This window comes from Pinus tabuliformis, chromosome 4_2 (assembly GCF_031772625.1).
Source record: "Pinus tabuliformis cultivar Carrire ecotype Pingquan chromosome 4_2, CPIR1, whole genome shotgun sequence".
Taxonomy (NCBI): domain Eukaryota; kingdom Viridiplantae; phylum Streptophyta; class Pinopsida; order Pinales; family Pinaceae; genus Pinus; species Pinus tabuliformis.
In genome coordinates, this window is record NC_142304.1 from 330,217,897 (window position 1) to 330,242,218 (window position 24,322).

Genomic DNA, 24,322 nt, shown 5'->3' on the forward strand with positions numbered 1-24,322 from the left:
ATGGAGATCCAAGATAAGAATAGTCCTAAAAGGACATACCTTGTGGACATCTGGATGGGGTATGTACTTTAGAGAGGTAGTACGATATCACACATAAAGACTCGCAACATAATTAAAGAAGAGCTTGTCCAATTAGGCCTAAGGGACAATGCTAGTCATGATGACGATGCTTACAATATGGCTTATCAATCTGACTCTTCTTGAGAACTCTTTAGTTTTAGATAAGATGCTGTATTGATGGTAAGTTAAGAGGGAGTGTTGAGAAATGTAACTACTTTCAATATCCATAATTGTTGTTATACTCATTTCAATATGTATCCTATGTAACAAACAAGAAAAACAAAAGAAAAATTATTTTTATCAAAGCATCAGTTTCGTGCTCATTATTGATGGTATTTTAGGTAAAAGCATGTTCTTCATGCTTCTAGGGTTTGTTATATCTTAGGATTTATTACCATGAATCACAAGAGTCAACATCATGTTTATAAGACCCTTCCAGGAAATTTGTAATTGTAAAAATAATTATTTTTTAGCCTAGAAAGTCCTAGAATATCCAAGAGTAAAATTCAACCATGGGATACTCAAGTAGGCCTAAAAGAGGGAATTCCACCCCTTGAGAAGGCTATACAAAGAGAAATTCAACTTCATTTGGAAATATTCTCACAAATTTGATCTACAAGAAAGAGTTCAATCTGAAGCTGAGAAGTTGGGAAAAGGAGAGAGAAACTTTGGAAGAAGTTGGGAGGCTAAAATATCTTATCTTTAGGTTATATTTCTCTCACACATGTGAGAAAGCTAGGGTTTTTGTAGCAAAAAAAGGCCTAAGTTGTAGGTTCGAGTCGCTAGGGAGCATAATTTCAAGGAAAAGTTTCCGGAAGGAGTGAAATCCCTGTCTTGACCTTGTTGACCTTAGGAAGAGTTGATTTGGTCCAAGAAGGTCTCAAAAGGAAGATAAATTAGGGTTTCTGCAGCGATTGCTGGGACAAAATTACTAGAGGTTGAAGTTGTTGGGTCTAGCAGCTAGGCTTTTACTGGAAAAATGAAGTAGCAACAAAGAAGCAATTTGGAGCAGATTCAAGAAGGACCCACTTTGTACTAGAAGAAGGACTTGGTCTAGGGATTGGGTCACTGTATCTCATTTGAAGCAAATTCTAAGGAAAGAAGAGTGTTCGGGTTTTCCCCTTGGAGGGTTTTGCCCTGGATGAGAGCCTATATTTGTGTCCTCTTTTGTTGTTACAATTTCTTGATATTGTTTGATTAACAGATCTAACTAAAGAACATAAAGAAGATAACTAAAGATTCACAAGCAAGTATCAAGGTTAAAGGAAATAGGTTATAATTTTTTCCACTTTACATTTTCTAACAATAGCCACAAAACAATAAAATAAAATAAAAAATGCAAAAGATGGCAACGATAATAAGAATTAGCTTGTGGGAAAAGGCCTGGCATGAGATCTACCTACCTCCTATGGCTATCACTCGGTTCTCAAGCACATGATGCTCCATTACATCAAAAAAAGCAACCCTTGCATATCCCAACCTCAATGGATGATAGATTAACTCATCATAAAGAGGTAATAAAATTGCTACATTATATAGAGTAAGCTCTAACCCTTGAGCTATAAGTAGTAATAATTGAAAAAAATAAAAAAGAAGTAAAAGGCACACAAGGGGTGGAAAAACCAAGGCCAAGATGATAACTCATGAATCCACGAATACTCCCTCAAATATATACACTTAGGATTTGAATACCCCCAATATGTTGGTCCCTTTGACCATGGAACTTAGTCATGAAGTCTTCTCCCCAAAGGGTGGAACAAGTAATTGTTTCTTTCCCTTAAAGGTTGGAAGCACCTAATAAGGTTGACCTTTAGCCACCCCTACGTAGAGAGAAAACACCTTCGTGAGATCATGGTCATGATTTTGGAAAGGAATCCTTAAAGTTCCCTTAACATTCAAGTTTGGTTCACTTAGATGCATTATTGAGCTTGGTCCCTAATAACTGGTCACTTTCACTAGAATCCATGTTGTTCTTGTTAGGTGGTTCAACAACCTAGGCCTTGGGCACAAACTCCATAGGTACCCGAGCTCTTCAGAGGAGTACATTGGGCCTAAGAAGTGAAGCGTTGATAGTTTGGAGCCTCCTAACAACTTTGGCAGATAACACATGTCCCAGAGCACCTCCAAGACTCGAGATGTTGGTTGAATTTGACCTAGGTTTGATGATTCTTCAGGATGACATCACTGGAGCCACCATGCCCCTAGGTTGGATTTTGACATAACTTGATAGGAAGCAACTAATTTAGAGCCCAAATGAGGATGGTTTCACATTAAGAGCCTAGGGAGGGCTTGTTTCACCAGAGAAAGCCCTAACACTAGAGAAGAGGTCTCATTTAGCAGTTGGAGACCTATAAGGGCCACTTTGTGGCACCCCAGCTAGATATTGGGACCCCCTAGGAGGTTTTGAGGTGAATTTGAGGGCCAACCCTTGAATCATGGACCCTATTGGCATCTACACCTTCTTGGACACCTCATCACCTTTGGACATGGCATTTGGAGTATTTATGATGGATGACATTAGCATGATAGAGGTTATGGCCCAAACGTGTAAGAAAATTAGGCACTATTTTGATAAAGCTAATGGGTTGGCTTGTAACCTAATCACATTTTGACATCAAACTTGTTTTAGGGGCTTTAAAGGCATAATTATTAATACTAATCCTCATATAAATAGAGGATAGGATCATTACATTGGATCATCATGACTTGTGACTATTTTTGAACCTCTTAGAGAATTTTGGCCTTCTTGTATCTTGTGGAGATGTGCCTCTATGGTGGATTTTATTATTGGAGCTTTTTCTTTAGCCTTAGAGATGATATTTTCTAGCAACAAAGGCTTCTTCATGCATTTTATCATATAACTGCACCTTGGATTTCATAAAGCTTTAATTTTGTGTATAATGTATGGAATGGTTAATTATCTAGGGCTTTTATTGTGCTATTGTTGAAAATCATTGTATGACTTCAAGATGATAGTATTGCATGCCTTAATCATAAAGTGTGAAGGGAGATCTCATTGGTAAATCTTTAGACTAGCTCTCCCAATTGATTTTTCTCCCTCACAAAAGTGATATTTAGGGTTTTGAGACCCAGGGTTTCATTATTCCCATACTCCTTGCGAAGATCTATCAATTCTTACACACCCATAGACTCCATCACCCAAGGAATATGCATTGAACTTGGTCACTTTGTTGGTCAATCATAAATATACACCTAAAATTCACTTTCTCTCCTTAAATCTCTTTCTTGAGCCCTCAAGGATAGGTCGCTAGGTAGGGTTAGGGCATAAATTAAAACTAGGGTTGAAGTTGTTGGCTTGTGGAAGAAGTCAAATTTGGAAGGAGAGCTTATTTCCTCAAAACCAACTCCTTTTAGTGGCTAATCCATCCATTCTAAGGTCAAAGTCTTGTGTCGTAGGTAAATTTTTCCATAGAAAAACCCTAGTTTTCCCTAGGCTTCAACTTGGGGATTGTTGGAGGTATTCATCTATTGGAATCATTTTCTTGGCCTTGTGACTCTAGGTAGGTCCTTTTGGCTTGTTATTTCTCAAGTCCCAGATCACTTTGTGCCCTAACTAGGCACATTAGCGGATGTGAATTGCCCTATTGTGATTGTTAAGCCTTGTTCTTAGGAAGAGTTGTCCTCCATAAGCCTATCTTGTCACCTTATCCCTTGTAATTGGCATATCCTTCAAGGTTTCCTTACTAAAGGGAAGCCTCCCTAGCTATGAAGTCCATGAAAGAGTAGAATTTAACTAAATTTCTCTTGGGAGATCCCTGTTATTGTTGCCACCTCTAATGACCGTGCCAAACCCTAGTGCCTTCCAATGGCCTCTGTGAAGGGGGGTTCCCCCCCTCCGCCCCCTTCTTCCACCATTGACAAATATTTTGGTTTTCAGGCCCTGGTGGCCTCCGTTCCCAAGCGCCCTTGGCTGTCTAAAGCCCCTTCAAAGTTCGTAAAGAGGAATGTGCAAGTTAAAATTGTTACCTGCCTGTGGTGCTCGTCGAACATCGCTTGCCTACACCAAATGAGCTATGATAGGTAAGTTTACCGAGATGTGGCCTTCGCCTAGATCTATGGAAATATGGCTAGAAAAGACATGGAAATCCATGATGAAGGGGAATATAGCCCTCTTTGATATTGGAAGTGGATTTTTCATTTCTGGGTTTGAGATAAAAGAAGACCAAGATGACATTTTTTTAGAACGACCCTTATTTCTTTAGTTCGCGTGGCATGTATTTGAATAAGTGGACTTTAGACTTCAATCTTTAAGAAGATGTACCCATGGCAATTCTAGCTTGGGTTAAGCTCCCTCGACTTCCCATTTCCTACAAGAGCGATGACTGCTTCAGGGCTATTGGAAATGGGTTGGGAAAATGCCTGGATAAATCTGAACCTAAGGGTTCCCAATTTTCCTGCGCCAAATTTTGTGTGGAAGTTGACCTGGAAAAGGGTTTGCCTGCGAAGATCAATCTCAACTTGGGAGAATGGAAGCACATGCAAATCCTGGACTATGAACAAATTCCATTTAAGTGCCATCACTGCTATGAATATGTCCATTTTGTGAGGGACTATACTAAAGCAGTGGAGGAGAACAAAAATATGGATGTCTCAACCCCCCAGAAGGAGCAATAGAAAAATTGGAGGAAAGGAGGATTGAAAGGGAAATGATTTCTTCAAAAATTTCAAGGAGCAAAAGGTAATAAAACAACTACCATCTCCACAAATCCTTTCAATGTCCTAAGCATCCCAAATGAGGAGAAGGAAGATCACAGGCAACCATATGAAGTTAGGAGTAAGGCAAACAAACTGGACAAAGGAGTTGAGGAAGGCAAGATTGTCGTTGAGAATAACCCAATAGACGTTGAAGTGAGAAAATCTCCCCCCGCTCTGGCGGTTGCGGGCTCGAACCCTCCAAGTAATCAACCGATAAGTGTTGACGAAGAAATAACAAGAGTTATCACTCATCATATGACTCAAAACCTCTCATGGGATGACGATGGTAGCAGTCGCGAAACAGAGAGATCCAAGAAAAATGGTCGGCTGAAACAAAAGGCAGTAAGAGAAAAAGAAGCAGAGTTGAACAAGAAGTTGAGAAACCAATCAATCATTACTGAAATTCTTAAAGTAGAGGCAATGAAAAGTCGGGAAGGAAAGGAAGGTGGGATCAACAATAACCCACCTACTAAATGAAAGTAATATCATGGAACATCAAGGGACTAGGGAACCCTGTCAAAAACCTAGTTGTGAGAGAGATAATAAAACAAGAACCATTGTGGGTAGTTTTTCTGCAAGAAACAACGATGAAGGAACCAGAAGTATTCAAAGCATTGAACGTATTTTGGAAAGAGTTCCAGAACAATTCAAGCATCACGAGGGGCTTCAAAAGGACTGGGTTTATTTTTGTCAATTAAACATTTCTCAATTATTGAAGAAAGAAAGAAAAAATACTGGGTCTTGGCTCTATTAGAGGTAAGAGAAACGAGAGATCAAATTCCTTTCATAAATGTATATAGTCTTGTCTTGTATTAGTGAAAAAACTGAATTTTGGGACTTAATGGAAGCTCTCAAGAATATGAACCTTCATTTGAATAGTGTGATAGGAGGAGATTTTAATACTATTCCGAGCCCTGTCGAAAAAAAGAGGAACAATAGTTCAGGATCCATTTAGAGACTGAATGGAAGATCTAACAACTAGATGGGATCTGTTGGATGTCATTTCAAAGGCAGGGAAATACACTTGGTCAAATAGAAGAACAAGGGATCGATATATAACAACTCGATTAGATCACTTCTTGATTCATAGCAGTTGGACTTTTTAAGGTCTAGACTTCTCTTCATCAATCGAAGCGCAAGGAGAATTAGATCATCACCCTATTTTTCTTAGGAGAGACAAAGTTCAACAACTAGAAGAGAACTGTAAGATGATGGGGGAAGTTCAAATAGAGGAAAGACATATACAACAAGAAAATGACCTCTCCGTCAAATATTTTCTTTAAAATCCCGTAGCTTATGGTTACAAGTTGGGGACTCCAACACATCTTTATTCCATAAGCAAGCTAAAGCAAGGGAGGCGAAAAAAAAAAAACAAAGAAATTGTCCCTAAAAGTAGGCCAAAGGTTAGCTCTATTGAGGAGATCAAGGAACAAGCGTTCAAATTCTACAAAGATTTACTAAGTGTTGACCAAATTCCTTTAGGCCGAGCTAATGAATTCCTCCAAGCAATGCCACATGTGGTTCCTCAAGTCGTTAATCTGAATATTTTAACAGAAATAAAGGAAGAAGAAGTTAGAAAATCCATTTGGAATTTAAAACCTAAGAAAGCTCCCGACCCTAATGGGTTCTCAATATGTTTTTATTAGATTTATTGGTCAATTATAAAAAAGGACCTTCTTCGAATGTTGAACCACACAAGAGTTAAAATGGAATTGGGTAGGCGAAAAAACTCCTCTTTCCTTCCTATGATACCCAAGGAAGTTAATCCGGTCAATTTCTCAAGATTTCAACCCATTTCGCTTTGCAACACTTCATACAAAATCTTGACTAAAACCATTGCCAACCGACTAAATCCTTTTCTCTCTTCATTCATCTTAGAGAATCAAGGAGGGTTCATGCAACAATGACATATTCCTGATAACATTATATTAGTCCAAGAAGAAATTCATTCGAGCAAGAAAGCGGGAGAAGATGGAATGGTCATTAAATTGGACATGGCTAATGCGTTTGATTGGGTGGATCACTCATTTCTCTATGTTGTTTCAAAAAAGTTGGATTTTTGCAATGATTTCATTCTTTGGATCAAGGCATGCATTGGATCCCCTTGGATCTCCCCTTTGATTAATGGCAGGTCTGTGCCCTTTTTTGCGGCTTCTAGAGGTCTTCAACAAGGTTGTCACCTACCGCCTCTCCTCTATATAATAATGGTGGAATCTCTGAGTAGGAATCTAGAGGTTGCAAGAATGTAAGGGGCCATCTGTTGGGCAATTCAATTGCTTAAATTGCTTTTATTAAATTATCAACCAGGGATAATCATAATCTTATGATGATGCCAAAAATATATATATGCAAGAGTAGGCAATTGACACTAAGCTAAGCAAACTTGGTTGTTGTAAGCAAGAAAACACCAAGCTCCCTTACTGGAGGTCCTTCCATAATGTTTCACAAGACCTATCAACAATCAAAATTATCAAGTTCCTACTGAAAACAATAAAACATATAAACCTATAGAAATCATTAAGATGAGCTACATGACTTAGATGTTGTAGGCAAGAAAACAATAAGCTCCCTTACAGGAGGTCTCTTCGTAATGTTTCACAAGACCTATAAACAATCAAGATTATAACACATCATATAAATCTAACTAATATTCACAACTATTTTTAATGGAATAAAATGCTTCCTTGATCCATTTGGAGTGAGCTCAATTCTCCTAAGAGAAAAGTGACAAACTATTCCATAAATTCATACACTACATTAAAGCAATTTACATCTAAAACTATAGAATGAAAATTTATGTAAAAGGAATCTTTATTCTATTCCATCATAAGTTGGATACATGCTCCAAGAGTCCTCCCCTTGGAATGGAGGAGGCACTCCTATTTATACATAAACTTGAGATAACTAACAAAGATTTGAGATCCACAAATCTTTCCTAAATCGACAAATGTCTCATGTGGTTACAACCATGTGCTAACACTTAGAAAGTAACATCTCTACAAATCCTATAACAAATATATAATATCTTTGATAAGAAATGTTATCAAAACTTCCATGATTCTTCTCCATGAAGTATGCTTGAAAGAATCTCTCAAATCTTCATCAAATCTTCAAGGGGTTGAAGAAGAAATTCGAATTTGTGGCTTGGTGCTCAAATATGACTTTGTTGAAGTATTCAAATACACCTACAAACACCATGAAACTCATCCCACTTTCATATATAAGTGAACAAATGTTATTTTTCCAATATTTAATCATAAATTCACTCAAAAACACTAAAATAAATGCATTGGAAAATAATAAGTCTAAACCTGATGTAATCATGAAAATAGTTTAATGTAAGGGTATGGGAAAGAGAAATATGGTTTAAAAGTGAAGTGAAAGGTTGGTAAAAAGATGGTATTTGGGCAACCCAACATTCTCCCCAACTAAAGGTGTTGCATTTCCTTTGCTTGGAAGCCAAAATGATCTAAGCCATTGATTAGAAATTAATTGGGGCCGTTGGTTGTCCAATAGAAAGATATAAGAAGAGGCTTGAGGGGCACTTGGAGAATACACAAAGAGAGTTCAAAAGATCGAATTTTTGAAGTAGAGTTGTTTCCAGTGAGAAATTCAAAGTAAGATTTTGCAGTGAGGGGTAGGGTAGTATCCGAAGGGAAATCTTTCCCAGTGGGAGAATACTCAACAAAGAAGGTAGAGGGAGATTCAGCAGTGGCAGCGTAGAGCTAGAGGGGCTGACGCAGATCCATGTAGGGCCATGTAGAGGCAGCGCAAAAGCTGAGAGGAAGTCCAAAAATTTGTTGAAGGAATCGATTGCAGAAGCTGGAAGCCGGGGTGTGAGACCAGGAGGCAAAAATTGAATTTCCTAGGCAACAGATCGATCAGCTGGAGTAGTGACGTTGTCCCCAGAGGGTTTGACATTAGGCTGATGCAGAGACTATGTAGAGGCAGCCAGGGGCAGTCATTTAGGGGCTAGATCAACCAGGATTTCCAATGATAGTGTGAGGTAATCTCACAGATCTCTCTGTCAGTGATATTCTATGTAACTAGATTGCCGCGAAGGTATCCAAAAGTTGTATTCAAAAATTACTACTGCATAATAATAAAACACTCAGAGTTGTTGCACCAGTTTTCTTGCATTTGGTTTTTTCAGGGACATTTATCCAAAAATAACTGTGTAGATGTGTGTTGTATCTCTTTCTTGTTTAATTTATTGTTTTGGCATATTATTTTAAATAGTGAATGATGTAGTTGTATTTACTTCGATATTTACTGTAGAACACAGTAAATAACTTGTATGGATTAACAAGTAGGAGAAGTAACGTTAGTTTGCTACAATAGGGATTCCGAGTTTAGGATTTTTCACATGGTATCAAAGCTGCAGGTGAAGCAAGAAGATCAGAGCTGAAATATACATCACTAAAGGAATAAGGGAATTCAGAATTCCTGCAGAGGCAACAATTCGAATCCCCAGAGAGTTTGTGAACGCCAGGCCAGGAGGGCAAGATCTTCATGGAAAATATCTCTTTGAGTGAGTTGATAGAGAGGTAGGATTTCCATATCGAAATTTGTCAGTAGCAGAAGGAGCAAAGGAGTGGCTTTAGCGAAAAGGGATTTCTAGTGTGACATAATCTCTGCAAGAAATTGTTGGGTAGAAAGACATCAGAAGGAAGAAGGTAGACACGATTGAGGAAATTCTTCCTCAGAGGACTTCCAGCCAAGGAGGCTAAATTATCACTAGCTGAGCAACAATGGAGAGGGGTAGATCTACAAGCTCCAGAAGAGAGTGCGTAGGCTAGTCCAGTGCTACGTAGAGGAGAGAGGAGGCTATTCAAATTTTTGATTGGTAGAGATGGCAACTAGTGGAATGAGAGATCAGGATAGGTTGGTTTGGCCATCCAACAATGTGATTTGGAAGGCAAGGATGTAAAGCCCTATGAATGAGCATTTTCTCAAAGTCTACGTCAACAATGTGGTAGCTGAACCCGCAAATCCATATCAACTCAAGAAGTACAAGGGAGAAATGGCGAAGATAAAAAGAATGATCCTCGATAGAGCAAAGGATCACATAGTCTGTCACATACCTGGCAGAAATACTGCCAAAGAGGTGTGGGATGCATTGTCGACACTGTATCAAGGATCTTCTGAGCAACGAAAGATGTACTTGGAGCAACAGATGAGATCTACGCAGATGCAGAAGGGGAACATATTGATTCGTTCCTCACAAAGCTTCATGAGACCCGACATGAATTGGAAGTTGTGGGGTCAACAACTCAAGGTTCCGAGATGGTACGATTGGCCCTAAATTCAGTATCTAAGGAGTGGCAAGTATTTGTCCAGAGCATCTTGGGCAGGGCGACTTTGCCAAATTAGGATGATATGTGGGTAGCTCTTAAGCAAGAGGAGCTGAGGAGGGACTTGGTCAAGTGAAAACTTGATAGAAGCAACAACCGTGGGTCGAAGCCCAAGGAGGAAGAAGAGAATGCAACCCTCACATCCAAGGGGTAACAGGATCAACAAAAGAAGAAGAAAGATGTTTCGAAGATCAAATGCTTCAGGTGTGGTGAATTCGGCCACTGAGTATCACAGTGTCCTCTTTAGAAGAAGGAAAAAGATGAGAAGCATGATCTGAAGGTTGTAGCTGTGAAGATCGAGGAGGATGAGTATGCCATGAAAACCGAGATACCTCTAGGAGAGAGGTGGGTTGATTTAGAGTTGTAATTCGAAAGAGCTACAAATGGCAGGATCCTTGAGGAGCCCACCTATTGGATCAGTCCCTTGCTACAGGAGCCCATATTAGTAGTAGAACGATGGAACAATGTCAGTTGGTGCAAAGGAGTGCCAATGTGACAGTTGCAGAGGCTAGTAACACTAGAGACTGAGTAGCACAAAGCAGAGTTGGTAGCAGTGCAGTTGGCACAGAGCAGAGGTTAACAACAATGTAGAGGCTTCAGAGGGTCAGCATAGAGACTAGCAGCAGTCAGACTCCAACAACGAGATACATTGTACTGAACACCAATTTAGTGATTTGGGATGCTTTGCCATTGTTGATGTAATAGTAGTAGCAATTGGAGAACGTTGTAGTGCAGATGCAGTTGGTAGTGGCAGTGCCAACATTAGCACAAATGCAGAATTAAGAGGGAGTTGCAGTACGAATGCAATGTTGATAGTGGCAAGGTCAGCAACAATACATATGAAACATTTGTGCAGTAGTTGGTGGACAAGATGTTAGACACCAACAACACAAAGGAAGATGGCTCAGAATCAAAGTAATGCTTCAGAAGGTTGCATTGCTAGAGCACATTCCTTACTAAGAGGGAGTGTTGATTTATGGTAGCTTCAGATGTGCTCTAAGTGTCAAAATTTGCAGGAAGGCTTAGACACATGCATTCTCCAGTACCTATAAATCGTTTTGGGAAATTCCACCCAGAGATAGTTTTATTAAAATAATTAATTATTTTTAATGGGACCCTAAGTCTAAACTTAGGAAATTAAAATAAATAATTCGTATTAATCTAAACTGTGGGTGTAACTTCTAGAAGAAGACGAGGATCAAGCCAAAATGATGTATGCCATTGATTAGAAATTAATCGGGGCCGTTGGTTGTCCAACATAAAGATATAAGAAGAGACTTGAAGGGCACTTGGAGAATACACAGAGAGAGTTCAGAAGATCGAATTTATGAAGCAGAGTTGCTGCCAGTGAGAAATTCAAAGTGAGATTTTGTAGTGAGGGGCAAGGATAGTATCTGAAGGGAAATCTTTCCTAGTCGGAGAATACTCTGTTAGTTTTTGGTAACATCTGAAGATCTCTAGAATTAAAAATTGGTGGAGAGGCTAAGGCACATGAGTTCTAAAGAACCTAGAAACCGTTTGGTGAAACTCCACATGAATTGTATTTTATTAAAATAAATAATATTTTTAATGGAGTTCCTAAGTCTACACTTAGGGAAATTAAAATATTAATGGGTATTAATCAAAATATGGGTGAGAATGATCCAGAAGGCAGATCAAGTCATGTTTTAATATTAGCTGTTGATTAGAGACTTAATCTCGATCGTTGAAGACTTAACAGGAAAAGTATAAATGGGAGGCTTGGGGTTCATTTGTAAACACACACAGAGAGATTGAGGAAAGCAATTTTCTAAGGTGAGAAGTTCGTAGGCAGAAAATCGATTGGGGAGATCTTGCAGCTGAGGGGCAGAGAGAATCCGGGAGAAGGACTTTCCAGAAATCAAAAATAGAGAGGTGAAGAGAGCTTGCAGAGAGGTAGCGCAGTAACCGGGAGAGCTGACGTAGAAAAGTTGCTTGGCACACAGAATCTAGAATTGTCGGAACATCAGAAACTGTTGGGAAATTTCGGAACAACCGATACTGTTGGAAACTATCGGGAGAGCTGACGTAGAGGGCATGGAAGGTGATGCAGGGCCAGCATAGAAATAGCCCAGGTTAGCCAGTCTTGTGCCAGATCAACCAGAATTCTGTCAGGTGAAGTGAGGTAAAACTCACTCAAATTTTCCGCCAGTATTTTATCTATAAATGATTGCTAAATGATCATCCTAGATTTGTATTAAGATATTTCTCCTTTATAATAATAAAATCCTCAAAGCTATTGCGTCGGCTTTCCCACATTGGGTTTTTCCTGGGGACTATTGTGTCCAAAAATAAGTGTGTCCTATGCATCTTGTTCTCTGCTCTATTTTCTGTTTCATGAGATCAAATATTTAATTAGTGTAGGTTGTAGAAGTATTTTTCTTCAGTATTCAGAAGAATAACTTGATGAATGTAATTTAAAAATAAGGTGAAGTAGATTCAGATTTGTTGTAGTAGGGGTTCCTTCAGAGTGTGGGAATTTTCTCATCGTATCAGAGAGTTGACTTTGAAACATGAAGAGCAGATCAAGTGTCGATAAGTGAGGCCTAAAGTTGCACTTGGCAGCAATTCGAATCCCCTTTAAGGGATTGTGCAGTCCTTGCCGGGAAGTAGATTCAAGGAAATCTCTCTCTGAGTGAGACGACAGAGAGGTACGATTTCTAGTTCGTGAGTTTGTAGAGGCAGAGTGAGTGACGTAGAGCCTCAGTGCAGTGCTTGAAGGGAGCAGTTTCTGCCAGGGTAGAAATCCACTGGAAAAGAACAAAGACACGTAGAAGGGGAATTTTCTCCTCAGAAAGATTTCCACCAAAAAGTTCAAATTTCTACCTTGTTGAGCAGCTGAGCGATCTAAGTAGTGACTGGAGGAGACAGTTGAAAAATTGGGTGAGATGGCATCACATGGGCTCAGAGATTAGGGTAGGTTGGAAGGAGCTTCCAACTCTATCATATGGAAGACCAGAATATTAATTGTTCTAGAGGAATATGATCTAGAGGCCTACGCCAATAGTGTTGTATTTGTTCCTGCTAACAACGATCAAAAGAAGTAGTACAAGGCCAAGCAGGGGAAGGCAAAGAGGCCCATTCTCGATGGAGTTCGAGATCATATGGTCTCACACTTGTAGGGAAAGGATACAACCCGAGAGATGTGGGAAGCCTTGTCTTCTCTGTATGAAGGCTCTTCTGAACAGAGGAAGATGTATTTAGAGAAGAAGTTGCAGCAGAATTTGATGAAAAAAGGAGAAGGGGTGAACCTCTACCTTCAACGTCATCAAGACACTAGAGACCAACTTGCTACAGTGGGGTCCACTCCTCAGCCAACCGCGATGGTGAGGATAGCCTTGAATGGAGTCTCGGAGGAATGGCAAGTTTTCGCCCAAAGCATATTAGGCAGAGAAAAACTACCTTCATGGGAGAAGATGCGAGTGTCTCTTCAACATGAGGAGTTAAGGAAGGACCTAGTGAAGGTCAAAATCAGTTGCAACAGTCGGAGTGGCACAAAGATGAAGGAGGAGGAGGAGAACATAACTCTGGCATCGAAGGGACAATAGAAGCAGAAGTAAAAGAGGGAAATTCCGAAGGTAAAATGTTTCAGTTGTGGCCAGTTGGGCCACTATGCATCCTAGTGTCCTTTGAAGAAAAAGGACAAGGATGAGAAACATGATCCTAAGGATGCTTCATCAAAGATTGATGAGGATGAGTATGCCATGAGTGCCCACGCATCTCCAGGAGGGAGATGGGGTGATATTGAGATATAGTCGAGAGGACTACATGTGGGCAAGATCCTTGAGGAGTCCACCTCTTAGATCAATTCCTTGCTATGGGAGCCAAAGATTCAGCAGTAGTGAGATGGAGTTAATGTCAGATGATGCAGTGGAGAATTTGGAGGACAGATGCAGTAGTCGGGAACCAAAAAATGATCAACGTAGAAGAAGGTTGGCCGCAGTGCAATTGGTTAGTGCAAGAGTCAGCAACAACGTAGAAGATTCAGAGGGTTAGAATCAACAACAGTTAGATTCCAACATTCATTGTATTATGTTGAACATAGTTAAGTTCAACTAATTTTTGGATGTTTTTCAGTTGCTTCTCTCATCAACTGAGTTGCAGTACAGATGCAGTGTTAGCAATGGCAGTGCTAGCAGCATAATAGATGCAGCGTTTGAGAGGGAGCTGTAGTACAGATGCAACAGTGGCATTGGAATGGGAAGTAGTACAGTAGCAGCAATCGCACAATGTTGGTGGTGTAGGTTTTAACCCCATACAGAAATTACCTGCATACGAATTCTAAAACACAGAAAATAAATAATGCGAGAGCATAACACATAAAACACATATACACAGAGATTTTCCCCTGGATCCCAAAACCGGGACTACCAGCTTGATTTTTCATTATGTTCATTTCAATGTTACAATACATATTTATACATGCCGAATCATCCAATACCATGGAACGAAAACCATCGCGTCCAAAACCATGGACCGAAAACCATCGTGTCTAAAACCATGTGCGAAAAACATGCACAAAACCATAGGTAGGCCCACCCAACCTAATATAGGGTCCAAAAAACAAAATTTTCCGGGGCACTGCCCTGGACCCCATAAAAAGGGGTTGCCTGCACCCCTCAAACCCCTTGGGACCCCCCCTCGCTACGCAATAGGCACAACAAAGGGGGGCTCTACCCCGCTTCTAACCCCCCGGTTAACTACGTGGGCTAGTCGTGGAAAGAATATAACACAACCCAACATTCTCCCACTTGTTGTTTTCTTTCCACAGGGGGCCACAAGAGAGATTATTCATTTATCCAACCCTGCAATGCCCATTGTTTCTATACACCAAGAGAACTTCTCAGAGCTCACAGATTTTGTCAATGCATATGCAGTATTCTTCAAAGTGTCCACCTTTACCAGCAACACCTTTTTGTCTTCTATCATATCCTCACAAAGTGATATTGAACATCAATGTGCTTTGTCTTTGAATGATATGCAGGGTTCTTTGCTAAGAAAATTGCACTTTGGCTGTCACATTCTATCCTTATAGCTCCTTGTACTAACCCCATACTTGAACACAATCTCTGCAACCAAACCGCTTCCTTGCTTGCATGAGTGGCTGCCATGTATTCTGCCTCTGTAGTTGATAGTACCACTACAGATTGTTTCTTACTCATCCAACTGACTGCACCTCCAAATAGGTTAAACACATACCCACTTGTAGATCTTCTCTGATCCAGATCTCCAGCGCAGTCTACATCAACAAAGCAACAAATATCCAACACTCTGTCCAATCCTGGCCTTCCTTGGTAGCACAAACCATAATCACTAGTGCCACGCAAATACCTGAAAACCCGCTTCACTGCTGTCCAGTGCTCCTTCCCTGGTTTTGACATAAACTTGCTCAATACTCCCACTGCATATGCAATGTCTAGTCTAGTACAGACCATCGCATACATCAGGCTACCGACTGCACTTGTATATGGAACACGGGACATGTCCTCTTCCTCTTCTTGTGTCTTGGGACACTGTTCAGTGGATAAATTTACACCTATAGGAATAGGAACCTTCAACGGTTTACTATCCTGCATATTAAACCTCTGCAATATTGTCTCGACATACTTCCTTTGGTTTAACTAGAGCTTCCTCTTTGTCCAATCTCTTTTAATTTCCATGCCCAAAATATAGTTTGCAGCACCAAGATCTTTCATGTCGAATTTGGAGGACAATTGGGTCTTCAAATCTTGGATAATTTCTTTGTCATTTCCAACCAGAAACATATCATCCACATACAAGACCAGATAAATAACACGGTCACCAATTAATTTAAAATACACACAGTGATCTGCTTTGCTTCTGGTGAAGCCAAGTCCCTGTATAAATGTATCAAATTTCTGATACCACATCCTTGGTGACTATTTTAACCCATACAGAGACTTCTTTAACTTGCATACTAGTTCTTTCTTACCCTTCACTGCAAAGCCTTCAAGTTGCTTCATGTAGATCTCCTCTTCTAGATCCCCGTGAAGAAATGTTGTCTTCACATCCATCTGTTCTACCTCAAAATCAAAAGTAGCAGCAACAAATAAAAGTAATATAATAGAAGTTACCTTGGCAACAGGAGAAAAAATATCACCAAAATCAATTCCTGGCACCTGGGAATAACCTTTTGCTACCAATCGAGCTTTGTATTTCTCCACCTTTCCTTCTGCATTTGTCTTCTTCTTGAACACCCATTTGCTAGCAATGGGTTTCCTTCCAGCTGGCAACTCCACCAAATCCCAAGCCCCATTTTTGTGCAAAGGTGCCATTTCATCAACCATGGCCTCTTTCTAGAGTTTTCCATCCTCTGAATCTACTGTTTCCTTCACAGTTCTGGGATCATCATCAGTAATAGATAAAGAAAAATTTTAACAGAAAGCAGATGGACTATACCTTTCTGGCTGCCTTCTTTCTCGAACTGATCTTCTCACACCCGAAGTTTGTAGCTCTTCATATTCTGATTCCTCCTCTGTTGTAGAGTCTGATTCTTCCTCCTTAAGCTCAAACTCTATTTTCTCAGGTTCCTTTGGTTGGAATTCATGTTTAGTAATATATTTCACCTCTCTGAACACCACATCTCGGCTGTACACAACGTTCCTTGTTACTAGGTTCCAAAGCTTATAATCCTTTAAACCATCCTTATACCCAATAAAGATGCACTTTTCAGATTTACTATCCAACTTGGTTCTTTTCTCCTTTGGAACATGTACATATGCATCACATCCAAATACCCTCAGATGTGAAAGAGAGGGTTTCTTACCAGTCCATACCTCATGTGGAGTCTTATCCTCCAACGCTGATGAAGGTGATCTGTTGACTAGGTAACATATTGTCTCCACTGCCTCTGCCCAGAATTCTTGTCCTAACTCGGAACCATTGAGCATGCTTCTTGCCCTTTCCACTAACATCTTGTTCATTCTTTCTGAAACTCCATTTTTCTCAGGTGTGTATGGAGTAGTCTTCTGCCCTGCTATACCACACTTCTTACAAAATTCTTCAAATTCCTTGCTGCAAAACTCTCCACCATTATCTGTCCTTAACACCTTTATCTTCTTCTCTGTTTGGTTTTCCACCAGAGCCTTAAATTCTTTAAACCTGTAAAAGACTTCAGATTTCTTCTTAAGGAAATATATCCATATATTCCTTGAGAAGTCATCTATAAATGATACATAGTACACAGACTTACCCAGTGATGGAACCTTCACAGGTCCAAGCACATCACTGTGCAAAAGTTCTAATATATGTTTCGCCCTCTTACCACCAGAGGGGAAACTCACCCGATTCTGCTTCCCATATACACAATTTTCATAGAAATCAAAATACAAATAACTATTACTCATACCTTCTACGATACCTTTACATGAAGTATTCGAAGGCCCTTCTCTCCAATATGTCCAAGCCTTTGATGCCACAACATGGTCTTCTCTCTAGAGACCACTAGATTTTCTGCTCCACTTTCAGGAACCACAAAATTGTTGCACCCATCAATAACAGTGCTACCTTGCATCTTGTACAGAGTTCCAATCTGAACTCCCCGCATCAATACCAGTGCTCCCCGAACCATCTTGCAGGTATCCTTCTCGAACACTGTTTTTACACCTGCATCATCTAACTTGCTTACATAAATCAAATTTCTGGCTAATGCAGGAATATGCAGAACACTCGGAAGTGTTCTAACCCTTCCACCTTGCAACTTCAACTTTACTTTTCCACGACCAATGATTCTAGCGTTCCTGTCATCCCCCAAGAAGACATCACCACCATTATATTTCTCATACTCGCAGAACCACTCTTTATGGGGAGTGAAGTGAAAGGATGCACCTGAGTCAATCAACCATGCCTCATGATCTACATGTGTACTTGAAGAAGCCAAGTACACATCCCCACCTTCATCTGAGGTGGTTTTCACCTTTGTAGAAGGAGCATCATCAGATCCCTTTCCTTTATCAGGAGCTTTAGACTTACAGTCCCTTTTGTAGTGCTCTTCCTTTCCGCATTTCCAGCACACCACCTTTACAGGTTTTCCTGGAGATTTAGATCTCCCTCTAGATTTAGATCTCCCTCTAGATTTAGATCTCCCACTCGATGACTTATTTTTGTTTCTGTTCTGGGACTGTCCTTGTACAGACAAGGCATCACCATTCTGGCTCTCCATATTTTTTCATCTCATCTCCTCCATCAGCAAGGATGAGACTATTTCATCAAATTGCAAGGCAGTTGCATTGCTAGCTGTTGCAATAATCAGACTATCCCACGACTTTGGTAGAGAAAACAACAAACTGATGCAATTATCTTCATCTGAAATTTTAATATCAACAGATAATAATTGACTTACCATAGTATTAAATGTGTTCAGATGTTCTGTCACCGAGTCTCCATCTTTCATCCTTAGGTTATACAACTTTTTCCGTAGGAACAATTTATTCACCAGAGACTTAGATTGGTACAAAGTCCCTAACTTGTCCCACAAAGCCTTTGTCGTAGCTTCCCCTAATACATTTAGCAATATTGAATCTAAGACACACAATCGTATTGTGCTCTTAGCCTTCCAATTCAACTTCTTCCATTCTTCATCGGACACTAGTACATGGATCTACCGCGACCCAATGATCTTTATCCACCAACAGATCCTCCATCTTGATTTTCCATAACTCAAAACTCTGACCATTAAATTTCTCGATCTCTGTCTTTCCACTGCTCGCCATCTTCTTTCACCACCAGAATCGATCCCGCAGATCTCCCACTGAACAGGGTCTACCACAGGCCCAAGCGAAACCCCTTAGCAACAAAGGCGTCCCCTTGAAGCCAAAACAACTCTGATACCAAATGTAGGTTTTAACCCCGTACATAAATTACCTGCATATGAATTCTAAAACACAGAAAATAAACAATGCGAGAGCATAACACATAAAACACATATACACAAAGATTTTTCCCTGGATCCCAAAACCGGGACTACTAGCTTGATTTTTTATTATGTTCCTTTCAATGTTACAATACATATTTATACATGCTGAAGCATCCAATACCATGTACTGAAAACCATCGTGTCCAAAACCATGTGTTACAAGGAAAAGTGTCTATTTAGAACTGCTCTATCCCACTAAGGTGTGACAGCTGCCTTAGAAACAAACAGAGAAAAACTTCTTTTGTATTTCCTTTATGAATTATAGACAGAGGGGAATAGAAAGAACCAACCTGTGTCTTGCGCTAATCCTTTGATTCAATTCCTCTCTTCTTTGATAGTCTCCAGCTACCTGCTCCCTTGCATGCCCAGCTTCACAAAGTACCTGTAAGATCACAGAAGAAGAGCACTATACAAAGACAAAGATCTATATTCATAAACAACTTAGGATCAGATTTAAGTTAACCACACAAAATGTAACAAGCATCAATGATACAAAAAGCATGGAGGAAAACTCAAATAGTTTTTATTGATAAGCAAGAAAAGATCCAGGAGGAGTTACAACCAGTGATTCCGACCCAGCATCAACCTCCCAGCAAAGAAGCCCCTCTTCACCTCAAACAAAGCATAAATCACCCAACAATCTGATGTATGTCTCTAGAAACCAACAGCAATTCCTTACAATATGCAAAATTCCAGCCTCTGGATCTCTGGGATGAGGGATCCATATATAGATATGTGTAAGGAGGATGAGTCAGCTTATGATTTGATTAGTGTCTTCTCTCTGTCAGTTCTTGCTTCCACTTGGAGACTGAGGGCCTCTTACTCATCTTTGGTCGAACTCAGTGAGGCAAGTGTCACAGGAGAAGATTCTGGAAGCTTCCATTGCCTCTCCACCTCGCGGAATGACACTGCCATTTGTCATTTCTCGCCCATCGCACCCTACAGAATGGAGTTTTGAAATGCAACGCACCCTCACAGTGTATTTAGGTGCAATGCAACACACTTAGCCAGTGGAGCAGCTGAAATGATCCTGTTTTGACCAATTCTGAGCAGTTTCTGGTGGAGAACTTCTGGGAGAAGCTGTAATTTGTTGACCTTGTTCCTTTAGGGGTTAGAGCAACACTTTTAGGGACTTAGGAGACCTTGGTTTATGGACATTTAATTCTTGGAGTTGTAAGGCACAAAAATGTCTATAACAGTTGCCCCCTAAAGTATGAGGCTGTTAACCTTTTGGTGTCGGGTGAAATGCTTTAATATGAGGATCCTAAGTTCTTTCAATGCTGGGAGGAGACCTGTAATAAGATACAATACAATACATTATCTTCATACTGTTTTCATGATCTAGCTGAGGCGGACATTCCCATGCTCAGCTTTATAAATTCATTTTCATGTACATAGGACAGACAATCGTCTGAGTGTAGACTGATGATTCTGATAGAGCCATCATCCTTTTGGTAGGATGATTATCTGTGCTGCAATGATGTACATTTGATGTCTTTATTTCCCTGAATATATATTGCAGCCCGGATGGATGAAACTAGATCCGGGGTCTTCAATCTCGTCCGATCTTTACTCGAAGTACAAGTCGATCCATGTGAGAAATGTTTTGAAGTCGAACATGGAAAGACATCGCTTGATTACCAGTCAATGATGTAAACTGTTAACAAGCGCGAGAGGAATCACCGATAATGATAATGATCCTCAAGGTACTGTAGTACAATTCACGTGGTGTGAATAAAGGACTTGGCGTCGAACACCACGCAAAATCTTTCGGTCGAAGGCCATTGATGTAAACCTATCGCCGGAAGTGAGAAACTTGCCATTGAGGCATGCAAGCTTCAAAGTACTGAATGGGGTGTCCCTAGATCAACTTCTTGGATAATGAGCTGATGTCGACAAGAAGTGATCCGTCACAGGAGGGCCTTAATGAATCCCACATCAATGACATGGAACGGAGCAAATGATTTTGATGGAGGTGAAAACGATCTGGTGATATAAGGTTCAGGGTGGCGGTCATGAAAGAATGGAATATAATGTATGGTAGTGGGTGAGACACAGGTGACTTCTCTGGATGAATTCTCTTGAACATATCGGCGACACTGATGTGATGGATTGGTAGCATTAACCCCAAATGTGGATAGTATGGTGTGACCATGGTGATGTGACCGGTGAATGAAACAACCCAACTCGACTCGGACACGGAGTGGAAGTGTCATGTTCAAGAGCGACTTGCTACCAACAAAGTTTCTTTGAGTTTTCTTCCCAATTTTTCCCCAGTCATTGCTGACCAGTACCTCTTTATTTTTGTCAAGCTTGAGGAGGATAACATATGCTTTTTCTATAATTTGCCCTTCGGGAAAACCCATCGCTATGTTTTAACGAGCCTAGCGATAGTGAAACTTGTTCTCGTCTAAAGACAAGTTTGTCGCTATTAATCTTTTTAACGAGTTTAACGACAAAGATAACTCGGTCCTTTTCAATTTTAGAGAGTCTGAAAAGGAACGTAAAGGCAACTCCAAAATTCTTTTTTCGTCATCTAATCCCTTAAGTCTGAAAAAGTATAAAACAATACAGAAGGGATGAATTTTCGATAGTTTTAACGAGCCGAACAAAACAAGCGCTCGATCTTTTTGTGTAATAATCTCTCAGGTCCAAAAAGATTAAAATCTAGAGGAGGGATAGCACTTCCTGTCCCTTTAACGAGCTGGAGAGGCCAATGGCTCGGCAATCTTTTCATATTTTACGATTCAGTTGAAAAGATCTTAAAGGAGACTCGTCTTTTGAGGAACGAGTGATAAAACGGGTAGCAGCTGATTCCAGGTAAGGTTTGGAATTTTCCAATCACGGCAGTGTCACAAGGATGGCTAGTGAGATCACTCTTCGCAGCTATTCCTCAAAATGGGTAAACAATCAAATGGAGGTGAATGATCAGCCAATGAAAAGTGGAGGTGACGGTGCAAACACGACCAAGGCTTTAACGGCTGAAGTACTACATTCACGATGATTTTTTTACCGGGGAATAGTTCATTTTTTAATGAGCTTAAACGCGGGTGGAAACATTTGCTCATGTCTTATGTTTATTTTTTAACGAGCTTGAACTATGTGCTAAAACTGATTGATTAATCCAGTCTTGTGATAAGAATGTCTCACATAAAAATGGCAACTTTTAGAGTTTTTCCCCACATCCTTTCTTTATGCAAGTTAGGAAACGACCAATCCTACGAGTTTAAAGGGTTAGAGGTCCTAAAAATTTAAAAAAATAAATAGTCGCTCTTCGCTTGCATTCCAAAAGGTTTGCATGCCCCCAGGTATAAAACAGAGTTTCAAGGTTACCCCTTCTTTAGTCCGTTAAAACATTTGTTTTACCGAGAGAGGCCTACCTCTTACAGGTTACAAAAGATAGTTCTATTTACGGCGTAAACAAAACACTTCTCTGGCGATGTCTACCGAAATAAACAAAGGTGAGCGACGATGCCCGCCAACTCACATAACTTTGACAAGAGAATCTTGTTCTAGAATAACCCCCTCTTCCAATCACGGACGGGGGTACAGACTAGTCATATTCTCCCGCGGAAACCTACCCTATACCCGAAGTTTTCCTGCCGAAGCAGACCAGGGTGCATGCCCCCTGGGTTTCAGTCATGTCCCTCCGAATCACTCGTGCTCATCGGGAGGACGGACTAGAGATTGAGACATTTCTTGCGTGAAAAGACCATTCAGGGATGGTATATGACTATTTGCTATGCGTGATCCAGGAAATGAAAGCTGGTCCACGAGCTTAACCACTCTTCCTTCGTGCGGAAAACACATCACTCTAAAGAGTGATGAGACAATGGATCTCATGCAATAAATATAGTCTCGCCCAAGGAGTAGATTGTAATCCAGGGGTCCTTGAACTACCATTACATTCATGTGAATGGTTTTCCCTCTCAATGTTATGGGCACATCGGGAAGGATCCCTAACGGTCGACTGGTTCCTTTATCAAAGCCTGTCAGATTTCTCATTTCAGGCAAAAGCGATGGCGAACCAAGCGCTTTCCAAGCAGTTGAGGAAAGGATACTCACAGAAGCCCCCTCATCTATGATGGTACCAGCCATAACCATTCTATATATTTGAACAATAATTCGGAATGATACACTAGCTGGTAAACGGGGTCTGCCTAGTTGATTCCAGTTGAAGGAGACAACTAGGTTGCTTGGAGGTGGGACCGAATAGACGGCCGGGTACGACTCTGACGAACTTCCTTCCTGCGGTAAAGGAATGGGTAAATTTCCCCCATGTTCGTTGGAGTCTGTGCTTATGAACAGAATTTGGACGGTGTCATCCTTGTTCTCTTCACTGATTGTATCATCTGAAGATGGAACCTCTGAAGGCAAGACCGGGTCAACTACCGCCTCGACCTTTTGACTTTCGTCTGGTATGGATTCAGATGGTTCATCTTCAATGACAGATGCTTCGGCCGACCACCTGAGCGGGTCAGCCGGATTTTCGACTAGTGACGGACTCGGCAAGAGTTTTTTATATCCAGGAGGAAGTCGTAACGGTGAAACCGGACGATCATCCAAAACTCTTTTAGCTTCGTCTAAGAAGGGACAACGGTGAACGGCATGATCGCCTTCGCACAGTTTACAAGGAAATCTATATTTTCCTTTTTGTCCTGGGGCTTCACTTTCACTAGTTGACGGTGTGTTTTCAACATGATCATCAGAGGTTGACGACACCGGGTTGTGCAAACGAGGAGACCAGTCCCTTAAGATCCGAGGGATGCAAGGACAATCTCTGTGAAAGTGGTCTCCTTTGCAAATGACACATGGCGATTTAGGCCTGGTCGGTGCAGTGTGTGGATTTTCGTTAGACGACACTCGTTTGCCCCCATTCGCTTTCGGCTCCTTCTTCTTCTTCCCTTTCTTCTTCTTAGGAACTTGAATTTTGGCTTTACCAGCCCCATCAAGTGAAGAGGAAGGAGGAGAGGAAGAATTAGAGGAAGTAGAAGGTTGGTGGGTAACTCTGGACTCGTCTAATTGCTGATTCGATTGTTCAGGAATGGTGGTGTTCTGAACGACAGAGGTTGAGAAGAGCCATACAGGCAAACCAATTGTAAGTCCTGGAAGCGACAATGTGGCCATATGGGGTGCACCAACATCTCCCCAAGAGGAGAAGGGACTAGGATTTCCTCCAAGGGGAATTCCTTGGTTGGTGGACTCCATTTTCTCAACCCAAGATCAACGTAGGAAAAGG